The following is a 13,314-nucleotide window of genomic DNA, read 5'->3' as shown; positions in this document are numbered from 1 at the left end:
TATCTGTTGTTTTAGTGCACAAGTAACAACATATTTTTTCTTGTATCTGTTGTTCTTAGATATGTCCAACAACATATTTGGATTTCATTTTGTCGTTGCTTTTTATTTCAGATGACAATTTTCTGTTGTTTGAGTGCACAAGTAACAACATATGGTTTCTTGTTTCTGTTGTTCTTAGATATGTCCAACAACATATTTGAATTTCATTTTGTCGTGGTTTTTCTATTTCAGATAACAATTTTCTGTTGTTTGAGTGCATACGTAACAACATATTTTTTCTTGTTTCTGTTGTTCTTAGATATGTCCAACAACATATTTGGATTTCATTTTGTTGTTGCCTTCTAATTCCAGATGACATATTTGTATTCTAGTTGCACCACAATTATGTAAATCTGGAAACTACCCAATGCATTCATCAAATATGGAATCCATTTATAAAAATACAAATATTTGATTAATCTGTTACTGCAGCTATACATACATCCATAATGGAGCTAAACTTAATAAACATCAGTTCAATAACCCACCACAGTTGGCATGATCAACAAATGAAACCCAAAAAACACTGATATCTCATACTATTAATCATGTTTGGTGAAGGCAGATTTAGGTGGTGCATCAGTCTCTTCAACAGCTGGTTTCGACACTGTTTTTTTTTTTTACCTCTTTTCATTTGCAGTGCCTTCATCCTTAGTGCTATTGCTTTAGCTTTGGCTGTGTTGTTAGACCGGGGAGCCTGAAAGAAACAGATCAATAGTTAGCAGTATGTATCAATAAATGGTTGAAAACACACAAAAGTTAAGGAACTTAACAGCCACATCAACTCACCAAGTAAACAAATATCAAGAAAAGAAACACAATCCAGACAATAGAAGCCAGTCACCAAAAAGAAACTGAACGCAAGACCAAGTTCTTGCCTTTTAACTTCAAACAAACTCTCCTCTCTCCTTCTCTCTCGTTTTTAATCCCCTCCGGAAAAAAAGTATTCTTCTTCCCTCTTCCTATTCTTTCTTCTTTTCTTTCTTTCTCCTCTTCTCTCTGTCATCGACTTTCCCATCTGCTCCTCTCTTTCTTTCTGACTTTCCTCTTTCTTTCTTTCCCTTGTTACTCTTTCTTTCTCCACCTCCCTCTATTTCCTTCTTTCTCATCACTTTGCCGACCCATCTTTCATTTCTTTCTTTTTTCTCTTTTTTTTTTCTTTTTCTTTCTTCTTCCTAGCCACCAAAAACTGAACTTCTCCTTTTCAAATAAAAGCCCACACCCCAAAACAAACAAAAAAAGAGAAATAAACTTAATATCTAATAATCTAAGTAATTGACAAACTGAAAGACAAAACCAACGAACCAAGTAAAACAATAGCACCTAACTAAATAAGTAAAAGAAATAAACCTTTAACAAGGCTTATGAAAATGTAAACCCAAACACAAAAGAAGAGATATTTAAATTGGATGAGGGATATCACAAAAACTGTGAGTTAGACTAGCAACATGGCATTTTTTTTTAATAGACTAGCAACTAAATCCATATCCTTGCAATCATCCACAGGGAAGTCATGACTCAAACACACTACTCAGCTCTATCAACTGCAGTAAAAGTGCAGTATCATAACTATAGAGTAGAAGTTAACTAGAAAACCCAAAATAGTTTTACAAGATTTACATGGCTAATAAATCATAGTAACAACAACTAAACACCATCAGTTCTAACTTGAAGTCACAACCAATTGGAATTCAACTTTTCCACCAACATCAAATCAATAAAGAGCCAACATAAGACTCAAAAGTCCTCTGACCTTACAAATATAATCACAACACTAAGCTTTTTGCAATAAAATCTAAACCCCGTAAGAATTGAGGGAAAAGAAACAAACATTCCCTTAATCACTTAATTACCGAACTCAAGAACTGTCACACCAACCTAATTTAAAGGCTAAAATAAATTGAAGAACACTTCTAACAAGTATAATATCCAAAACTAATCCCAAAACAGTTCACATCAGTTCCAAGTACAAAAGAAAATAGAGGATTAATACAATACATTTGATAGGCATCGTAGAACCAAAAACACCCAATTTCTAACACTAAAGTGTCAGAAGGAAACAGAACAAACTTTACGGAGCAATTACTTACCCTTACTCCCATTCTCCTTCATTCATCTCTTTCTTCTTCTTCTTCTAGCACCCAAATCGAAACTCACACCATTCTATAGCTTTACTCTCTACACACCTCACTGCTCCCCAGAACAAGAAAAACCAAACAAAGAAAGCCAGACAATTAAACACAGAGAACACAAAGATATAGCAGCACAAAATAAATGAAAATAACAAAGCTTTAATCACCTAGAACAAAGAAAATTAGTTTGACTTGAAAGCAAGAAACAATGGAAAAAAATTAAATGAAGAACATCAAACACCAAACCTGAAAACACACCACAGAGCAAACCAAGTACAATTTAACAAAAATGTGTAAACTATAAATAAGGACCAAAACAGGCATCAAAAAGCAATGAACAACATTTACATGGAAAAACTTTTGCACTTCTCAAATATAAAGAACAACCATGAACCATCTTCTCGCAATGTTCCTAGTTTCACACCAAAACCTCCCAAATTCTAAATCTGCAGTACCTGAAAAAATAAAAAATATATATAGAATAAGCATAACTAAAAACACCAAGTTAATTAAGATCAGATTTTAATGTTGTAGAGAGAGTTAAACAGCAAGTAAGATTGATTTGAGTTCCATATAATTTCAGGTTGCCTTAAAGTAATCCACAAAATCTGATGCATCAACAAAATCTTCCATGAAATCCACAAACAAACCATCTGTTCCTCGTCGTTGACATATGTCATCTACTGCCTGATGAAGCCTTCTCGATATTGTAGCTCGCATCTCATCGTCCAAACATTTCTTTACCAAGTTTTTATGCCATGCATGACGAACCCGCCAGAAGCTTATCAGCACCGAGCACTGAAATACATCCCTGCGTTAAGTGAAAATAAAGGAATTCCATCAGCTTCAACTCATCAATTGAAACAAGAAAAAGAAATACAGCTCCAGATTATTTCAAGTAGTTGCCTGTATTGCCACTGACCCAAACCCCAAAAGGAAACCTCATTAAATAAAGAAAGAATATTTTTCAGCTTTCAACTTTGATATTAAACATCCTTTTACAGGGCTATATATCTTATCAATCTTAAATCATTCATTGTCAAAACCATATGCACTAAGCACATAATCCTGGTGTATCAACTAAATTTCAGATGTAGAGTCACTCACTTCTCAAGCAGAAACTTATGATATATGTTAACTGATCATAAGCCATCTCCTTAATACTGGTATTTCATGCAACATATGATACACTAAAAGTACTTATTAAACATTTTTCTATCCAAAATCAATGGATGCATCGATTAATTTGCTGATGGAAAAAAAAAAAACACATTGTACCTTCCACGCCAAATAAAATAAATAAACAAATGAAGAATCAGCCTATGAAGCTCGCATTTAGGTTGGTGTGTGTGTGTGTATCCCAGAGATATCAAAGATACCATACGTACCATTCTTTGCCTTCTTTCCAACCGTTGCTTCTCCGCATTCGCCTTTTCATATTCTCCATTCTCCAGGTGCCGCTGGTCTGGCCTGAGTCTGGAATCCGTGGGTGGGAGCTTCTCCTTAATCCGTGATCAAATACCCAGGATCAGACAAAGCTATAAGAAACAATTAGAGATCTTCAACAAATCCATGGACCTATGTGGATAATATATACGTGCAATTAATCCAATAATTATCATGAAGAATGGCGCACAATATAGACCAACAGATGTGTGAGTTTCTCAGAGTCATCAGACGAATAAAGCAGTGAGCTTGTGTCAACATTTTCTATGCCTTGGCATAGAAACTACAGATGTCAGAACAGGTTTATAAATAAAAATTAACCACTAACCTGGTGAGGATTTCGGTCAAGAATGGATTGCTCTTTGAACTTCAGTTTGCATGAATACTCACGATTACCCCGTATGTGCATTGTACCATGGTGGTCACAATAAAGTTTACCGAGAATGAGATTCTATATATTTGTTGTGACCTATCAAATGGCATGAAAATATTTAGCATGACTGGAACATATATAAAGAAAATAAATAAACAAATACAAAAGATAAACCAAAAATTCGAATGAGGAGTCAGTATAAAGGGAAACATAATCACACAGTAATCCCACCTTGCTCCACTGGAAAATTTCACCATCATCAAACTCCACGCTTAGAACTCCAACAGGGTCAAGCTGAATTGATCGCCCCCAAAATTTTGACCGGAGATTGCTGTCAGCCCAGAACTTCCACCCTCTACCTTCACAGTGGCAAGCAATGAGTGTTGGGTGGTGACTGACCTCTTCCTCAATTCCATTGCTAAATTAAGGATTTCTAAAGTACAAGTATAGGAAACATAATGAAGCACATCACCCTTACCTCCCTTGCGGCTAAATCCCTCGCTTCTAGGTTTTCCTTCTCCAAAACTGTATTTCCTTTGTTTCCTACAATTACAACGCGAAAACTATTTCAGGACTCACAACGTAGAAGCAAGGAAGAAGAATTAATGACTAAGTGGATATATGGATTAGAAAACCAACAAGAGTAATCGATTGATTCAATTCAAAGCCCATCAAAAGTTCAAAACCAACTACATAGATGAATCAATTGATTCAATTCCCATTCACAGAGGCCAAAACAGATGCAATTCAATTAATCAACTAATTCAATTCCCATCCAAAATAGATACAGAGGCCAAATATCATCATCTCAAAACAATGCAGTAAGCAAAGTCCAAAACAGCTCCAACAATCATGAATCAGAAACACCACAGTCCAAAATCCAAAACTTGACTATGAGATACACAACTACAATTCAATTAAGTTTATAACATTCACCGAGCTTGCAGAATGCTAGAATCACTTCAATTATGACTCAAATCAGTGAAATCACTCAATGCCCAGCAACTTAACAAGACTCACCGAGCTTGCAGAAACACCGAATCCAAAACCCAGAAATCGAGCTTGAAGAATCACCACTTGAACCCAGAAATCGAGCTTGAAGAATGAAGAATCACCAAGCTTCGAGGTTGAAGAATCACCGAGCTTGAAGCCTTGAACCCAGAAATCCAACCCAAAATCAAACCCAGAAAGCCCTGAAAAGTGTGAACCCAGAAATTGTGAGATTGTGAGACTAAAACCTAGAAATTCGATTAAGAGTAAAACCCAGAAAGACTGAGAATCGAGTTTACCTGCGAGCTGGAGAGCTAAAGAGCTGGCCGGAGAGGGACTGAGAATCGAGTCAATCGACTGATCGAGAAAGAGCCTGTCGGATAGAGAGAGAGCGACTGGCCGACGGAGTGTGCAGAAAAGAGAGAGAGAGCGACGGAGCGACAAAACCCAGAAGAGAGAGCGACGGAGCCTTTCACGTTTTGATTTTCAACCCAGAAAATAGGGTTCTCTCACCTCTCTTCGCGTTTTGGTTAAGAGAAAAAAAAAAAAAAGCGCCCAAAACCCAGGCCGACTTTATCCCCAGCGCCCAGCTCACTCGACTAAGGGGAAATCGGAACGGAACTGATGCGCCTAGCGCCTAGGCGGCCGCCTTAGGCCGATTTTTAGAACCCTGGGAGAGATTAGTTTTGGGTAAGGATTCTTAGATTTGAGAGATGGCCGATTTTTGAGAGGTATAGATGGCTAAGTTTTCCTCCAGATGCTGTGAGCTTCGAGTTTCTGGTTGCTAAGAGAGTTTTAGACAGAGGTAATGTTTGTGGGAATGAAAAACACGAAGCTAGGTTTTGGTTATGTCAAAAGAGACTTAAAATAAAAAGAAGTCAACCTCACTTTATTCAAACAACAGAATTTCTTGGCTCTGTTGTCTGAATAGTTTTCCATTGACTAGTTACCGATAGGGTTTGGGCATTTGGGAGGGAAAATACTTAATTTTGTTGGAGGGAAATCTAAACTTTCTGCTAAGAAAATTTTCATCTTTTCAGACGACATTTAAGTGTCGTCTGAATCTGACCATATCTTCAAAATGAAACAAGCATGGTTTTTCATTATATTCAGACAACACATTTAATTTATGTGTCGTCTGAGTTTAGTCTGAAACACTCAGACGACAGAAAATGACCATTCTGTCGTCTGAACTCTGTTGTCTGATAGCTTTTTTGGCATAGTGATGGTTAACAAAGTTTGTTTTCATAGAATTCTCCTATGAGATCAGCCGGCAATAGATTTCCTTTAAGACCACTGTTTCATGGACATTTTTATTATCTACTGAACTACATTGTTGTTGATGAGTTAGAGAGTGTTTCTTGATGCGGAGTTACCAATTTACCATTATAAGCGATATATGATGCGGCCATCCGGCAACACCACTCGAGAGCATTGAAGTTGTTGTGTGTGTTGGAGACATCCTTGAGTATGAAAGTGTATTCAATTTGTGGATGATGTGCCCTACTACCAAGTGTAGGAGGTCAAATTTTAGTAAAGGGGAAAAGTAAGAGTACCGTACCCAAAGGATTGAGTAACTCTACCCCAAGCTAGATTACCGCGAAAATAAAACCTAAAAAACACATGCGAGTCTATCTTTTTACAAATTAATAGTCTCGGCCCTTTGGAAGCCAAAACTATCAATAATGATATTTACAATGGTAAAGTGGTGAATCGGCTTTGTTGATTTTAATTATTAAGAAGTAAATTAAGTTGCACAAAAATAAGGTAAGCAAATAAAAATAGATACTTTGATGTAAGAGAGAAATAGAGACATAGGCATCACACCTAACCTTACTCATGCACATAATGTAACCCCAAATTAATGTAACAACATGCTTTAATAAATTTCCCCTTAGTGCTTTGGTGAAGCTACCAAGAAACCAACTAGTCATGCAATTTAACAATCTCTTTTGAAGCAAAGCTAAATTACACAACCTTTATACCATTCAAATCTTCCGCATCCTAAATAGCCTATGGTGCCGTAAGCCTAAATTCTTCCGGAACCTAAACTCACAACATCATGCTTTAATTTCAAGGTAAGAAATCCACGCAACTTAGTTCTTCCCATAGGAATAAACTAAGCCACCACCTATTTTGCTACACATGCTCACAGAATCAAGAGTTTATCAATTTCATGTTTCCGATTCATTAATTTCCTAAAGCATGCTTCTAGGTGATAAATCTATAAACACACTTAGGATACATGAAAGTATAGTAGCCAAAAGATTCAAAACATGCATAAACATCAAAGAACATAAAGATTACATTGATTTGTGCACAAGTTTGGCTAGGGCTTATTCAACTACTCACAACTCATATTTACACAACTACAAACCATAAACATCATAAATAACAAATAAAAGAGAGCAAAAGGTGGAGAACAAGTGATATACCCAAGGGTTTGACTCTTTTTGGAGCCAAACCAAAAGCACAAGATGTCTCCCTTGCCTCCTAGATGCTATATGAGAAGAGAAATGCTTCAAAGTATAGGGATTTCGGTTTCTAGAACCCAAATCACTATACAAATCCACAAAATCTCAAGAACAAAGTAAAAACAAGGATTGAACGTGTGAGAAATAAGAGAAGTGATTGATCAAAGTGTGTAGAAACTTCGGTTTTGGTGAAACCCAAGTGGCTACACACCTCTCTCTTACACAAAAGTTATGAACTATGAACTACATGATGAAGAACTATGGAAAATGGAGAGGAAATGGAGAGAGAGAAAGGAGATGAAATGGATGAAGGAATGCATGAAAAACGTCCAAAGTGAGGGGAGGGTCTATATATAGGCCAAAAGTGATGAATGGAGGGTGGAGATCAAAGGAAATGAAGGGCTAGATGTGGTTGACAAATGTGTGAGCACAAAATGTGGATCTAGTCTTTAACTCCACATGAAAATAACCTAGAAAGCCCATAGATATTTTGGTGAAGGGGGAAAAGTAAGGGCAGAGGGATCATTGTGTAAGGGAACAAGGTAATAAATAGGAGACAAAAATGTAAGGTGTAAGAATGGGACCACTTGTCAACTTTTAAATTTTGAATTTCAAAATAACCTAGACCTAAAGTCTTCCCACTCAAAGTCTCTAACCCTAATCAGCTCTTCCTTGTCCTCCCCACATGTTCTTGGCCGGCTAACTTGGTCGGAATCCGGCGTTGACTGGCGTTCACTCTTATTTCGTCATTTTTTCGCACTTTCTTCCTTCAATTCAATCTCCCCCAAGAATTCGGAATTAGCCTTTGGTTTCTTCATACCAAATGTTCCTCCATGAGTGTAGATCATCCTGGTAAAATTTTAAAGCTTAGTTCACCGCGGTGTGGCCTGAAATGCTGCCGAAATCCGTACAAATCCAGTTTTGCAGTTTTCTTCTTTAGTCAGAAACTTGGGCCGAACTTTTGAAGGTTTTCCACTCCGAACTAACTCATGCACTCTTCATAAGAAATGATCCTTAGGATGCCTAGAATGAATCTGAAAATTTTAACTCATTTGGAGTTCATTTGATTAGTCTGTCGCTCCTCCTTCCTTGCCTAGCTCGGTTTCTCCTAGACGGAGTAGGAAAATGTGCTAAGATTTACGTTTTAGTGCATTTCCAAGCTTCTCCTTCATTTCCTAGCATGATAAGAAAAACATAATAAATATATATGACAGGACCCCGATATGGTGAAGAAAACATTCAAATCCATTAAATCCATAAATCCATAAGACTTCCTCAATTTCTCACGAGAAAAAAAATATATTCCAATGACGTGGCCCCGCACGCCAAAACATTCTCGAAAACATAAACAAATAGGCGAGAAATAATAAATATAACAATCCTTCCAAAAACCTCAAGTCCGATAATATGGCAGAAAGCTCAAAATTGACGAATAAAATATTTTACTAAATTCCGGAAATCACCTTGAAAAATAATTTGTCGAAAATCATATAAATCATAATTTCAAATAATAATCATATATCGGAGATAAACATCGAAAACTCAATATCCAAAAATAATATCACGAATCCAATTCCCAAATCATAATTAATCTCAGAAAAAATCAATTCATATTCCTGAAAACAATTCATAAGTCCAAAACCGAGTATAATAAATTCAATTCCGAAACTCATAAGTAAAAACAATGTCAAAAGTATAGTCCAAAGCCAAATATTATGCTTAATAAATAAAACGATAAATAATTAAATAAATCAATCATCATTTCGGGAAAATAATTGCATGCATCTTTATTTAAAACAAAAGTCCACTCACAGTACTATACAAGCGACCACGCATATGGGTTTCTTCGTCGAGCGGTAACTCGGTAAAGCGCCCTGTACACAATTATATTCAGTGAATAACAATTCGGCAATTAAATACGATTCCAAAATCAATCCTCTTAAGTCAACATCTCCATTTCCTTCTCCGATCCAACCCAAACTTTACCACTAACACCATTTCATTAATTTACAAGTTCTACAACAGATTCGAGAGAAATCCAACGATCGGATTCTTGAAAATCGATAATCGAAATTCTAAATTTTCAGAAATTCATAATCGATTCAAAACTTCTCCAATCTTTACCAAAATCACATATACAAACTCTACATCAATTATGTGATTTAATTAGCTAAAAACAGAATTTAAGTCACTATTCACGCGCTGCCACTGTTCACGCGGCGGCCAACTTCTCCGATGGTCACCAAATTTTGGCGGCAGCTTCATCTCAACCTCCCTAGCATTTTTCTCAACTACACCAAGTTCAGAAAACAACTAGAACTACCTCAACAATTAAGAAAACAGTAAACCCCAATTTGTGAATAGTGCCGAATTTTCAATCTCTAAAATCCTCCAATATATCTATGCAATATTATACTTAAAAGAAAGCCCATGAGGTAAGGAAGAGATTGATACCATTTTTGCTGCCGGAATCAGCGCCAGAAGATCTCTTTCTTTCTTTCTTTCTCCCTTTCACTCTCCTTCCTTTCAACCGTGAAAGGGGAAGAACAGCTGAGAATTATCAGCCAAAGACTCTAATAATTAAGGGGTAATAAAATGACCGAAATACCTCTCAGACGAAAATACCCATAACTTTTGGATACGAACTCCGATTTTAACGTGTCACATGTCTATGAACTCCAATTTAACGTCCTCTACGACTTTCATGAAGAAAATTTTCTCAAAGTTTGACCCAAACAAAAAGTCAACTTTTTAGGCCCCCTAAAAGTGTCAAAATGAAGTTAATAGTAAAAGTAATTGTCATTTACCGTCCAAATAATTAGTAAAACGATAAATTAAAATACAGGATGTAACAATATATAAATAAACACAAAAGTTAAGCAAAAGTGCAAGATTAGGGGAATAATTACTAGGTAATTATGGACCTAACAGTGTGTGAACACAGATGCTTTATTGCCTTACAAGTGTCGTGAGCTCATCATTGTTGAGATCCCAAATGTCAAGCCATGATGGTAAAGGCATGCATATGGCTTTGGATGGGTTGCCTCCTTCACCATCAGTGAATGCATCATAAAATTGTGCCTCAGTGTAATGACTTTTGGTTTGGTGGAATGGTATTTGATTTCCTGACAGCTTGATAGGTTTGAGTCTAATCCTTCCCTTGACACACTGATGGTAAGAAGAACGTACACGCTTATGCTTGTTCAGCCACAGACATCCCAACAGCACATGATCGCTGCTATCATCATCAACAACATAAAACTTAGTTAGAGACTGAATTGGTATGACCTTGAGATTCAATCGTATGTACCCGACAAATTGCTCACTTCAATTTGCAAATCCTATAATTGCCATGTTTGGTTTTACAATTTTAGTCAAAAGAACTCCTACATCATTGAGCATTTGAAGAGATATAATATTCAGGAAAGATCATGTGTCGACCAAGGCTCGTCTCACAAATAGAGTGGTCTCTGGTGATCTGGGTAAGCAACTTTCATATCTTTGTTGGTAAACACGATAGCATTATCACCTTCAAGTAAGCTCCTGCCCTTTTGTGTTTCAGTTCTGGCAGCGAAACATTGAGGGCCAAATACTTCAGATACGTTCATCAGAGCTTCTGAGCAGCCTGCCTTGCTTGAGGCCCGTATTTTAGTTGAACAAAAAGTGATTTGAACTTAGGATTTTGCTGAAGGACCCTGTGTAGCAGTAGGCCTTTTATCTTGTGCAACACCGGTTTCCACAATATCTTCTTCCACCTCAGTCACATGATAAGCCTGACCCATCATGTTTCTATGACTCTGACCACCATTGCTGAAATGGGCTCTCATCTGACTCTCCAAGGTTGAGCTATTTCCCACTCATCATGGGAAAACCATGAATTATCATAACTATAGGTCTTGAATATCGATGCCAAGAAGCCTGATCAATGGGACCTTGATATTCGCTCAATGCCCAAGATTTATTTCCCAACATCTGATTTTCTTCATCCTGAACCACGGTATCATCCCCAATACCAGTTATGACAGCACATGCTCCTTTTTCTTGCCATTTTGGCAATGGATAATCATCTATAGCTTGCTTCTTTGATGGGTGCTCGAGAGTGCCTTCATCAATCTTTGTGTAGTACTCATCCATTATATGCATAATATGATCCAAATCAGGTAGGTTGAATAGGAATAATGTGAGTGGAGCAACCACATATCATAAGAATAGCCGAAAGAGGTGTGAAGATAGGTGCATACATATCAAGGATGAACTCCCTTTTAGGCATGTGGAGAATGATGGATTTGTTGCTTTTTGCAAAAAATTGGAAGGGACGTATTTTTTTCTGTTATTTTTTTTAGCCTCGTCTAGACAATGTTAAGGCTACATCCTGAGCAAAAGGGGCATCGGACCGAATCCCAAAAAGGTGGAAGCCATTTTACAAATCCGGGACCCAGAAACTAAAAAAGATATACAAGTGTTGACATGCCACATCGGCGCATTAAGTCACTTTATCTCTAGATTAACTGATCAATGCAAACCATTCTTTCAGGCACTTAAGAATAAACAAACCAACTTTTAGGGTCCCGAGCAATCAGAAGCCCTGACAAGTTTAAAAAGGTACTTGTCTATATGATAGATTGTATATGTCCCAGGCAAAGGCGAACCCTTGTGCCTTTACCTGAAGATTTTAGAAGTTAGAGGATTTTTTCGAGCTTCCTCCTTTTGCAGGCCTCTTGATCCTATTTTTCCTTTCGGAGTTGCTCAAGTAGCCTCATCCTTCATGTCTCATTGATAGGAGGCAAGTTCAGATCTCCGCTTAGGTTTGGGGTAGGTCTATTTGTGTGTTGGTTTTGTCATTCCCACTCCTTAGTGATAGAAAAAAAATTCCATCAGGTGCAGCTCCCGCCGTCACTTTTCAGGAAAAACGGTTTCCCACATACGGCGCCACGGCCTACAGAGGGACACTCAGGAACCATGATACAAAGTACAAGAAAGCAGAGCAGTTCTGAAAGAATGTGTGAGGTAGATTGTGGGATACTAAGTGTGAATGAAGAGCTCTACAAAAAGTTGAGATGAAAAAAGAAGGAATTCAAAATTTGAAACTTGAATCTAAGGGAGCTATATTAATGACAACAATATTTGCATCCAGGACTACAATATTCGTATTAAGGTTGCAAAAGATAACCACGAATCCAAAATCTCGCATTAATGGGTTGCGATATCTCTATTAAGAAGGAAGATAGACGTTGATGTAGGCCTCATCATATGGCCCTTGGGCCCAAAGCCCGCCCTAAGCCAGCCCGGCCAGGCCCTTCCATTAGGGCGGGCCAGCCCGACCCTTTCTCAAATAGGGTACGGTATGGGTCATACAAATGAAACCCGGCCCTACCCTACGGCCCGGCCCGATTGAGCCCGTTAGGGCTAGGCCCGGCCCTAAAATTTATATTTTGTTTTTGTTATTTTTCTATTATATATGTATAAAACTATAGAAGTATGAACTTGTAAACTATAGAAGTATGAACTTGTTTTGCATATTATCTCAATCTGCCACATTTTGAGGTCTTCACTGAGTCTGTCTGTTTGAGGCCCAAAGCATACAAGCCCAACTCGAAAAGTCCAACCCGAGTCAAGACTCAAGTCTCCAATATCTGTGTAACCCTAGATGCTATCGACAAAGTCACAAAGTCTTCAGACAAAACTGAAGAGAAACCGCCTCCCTCAATCCCTCTCAAACTCTCAGTCTCTTCCTTCAGGCAGCAAAGTGCAAAGTGCAAACCGTTGATCACCACCACCACCTCCGATTCCCAAGCCCTCTCTTCGTCTCAAAGCCCTCTCAGCGCCAATCACCTCCTTTGATTCCTCTGAAAGCGCTCTC

At 37.6% G+C, this 13,314-nt stretch overlaps 1 long non-coding RNA gene across 2 annotated transcripts; it reads right to left on the bottom strand.

Annotated features, from left to right (window-relative positions):
• Positions 1–466: 466 nt before the first annotated feature.
• Positions 467–2,976, bottom strand: LOC133728530 (uncharacterized). Of its 2 annotated transcripts, XR_009855896.1 has the most exons (4): positions 2,822–2,976; positions 2,520–2,626; positions 2,130–2,229; positions 467–736 (listed from the first exon to the last, which is right to left on the bottom strand). It is a non-coding gene; the product is annotated as an uncharacterized LOC133728530 (long non-coding RNA). The 2 variants fall into 2 exon arrangements; XR_009855895.1 differs by having other exon boundaries at positions 2,130–2,626.
• Positions 2,977–13,314: the final 10,338 nt, after the last annotated feature.

This window comes from Rosa rugosa, chromosome 2 (assembly GCF_958449725.1).
Source record: "Rosa rugosa chromosome 2, drRosRugo1.1, whole genome shotgun sequence".
NCBI lineage: Eukaryota > Viridiplantae > Streptophyta > Magnoliopsida > Rosales > Rosaceae > Rosa > Rosa rugosa.
Note: the sequence above shows the minus strand (reverse complement) of the source record. Positions and strands in the feature narration are given on the sequence as shown.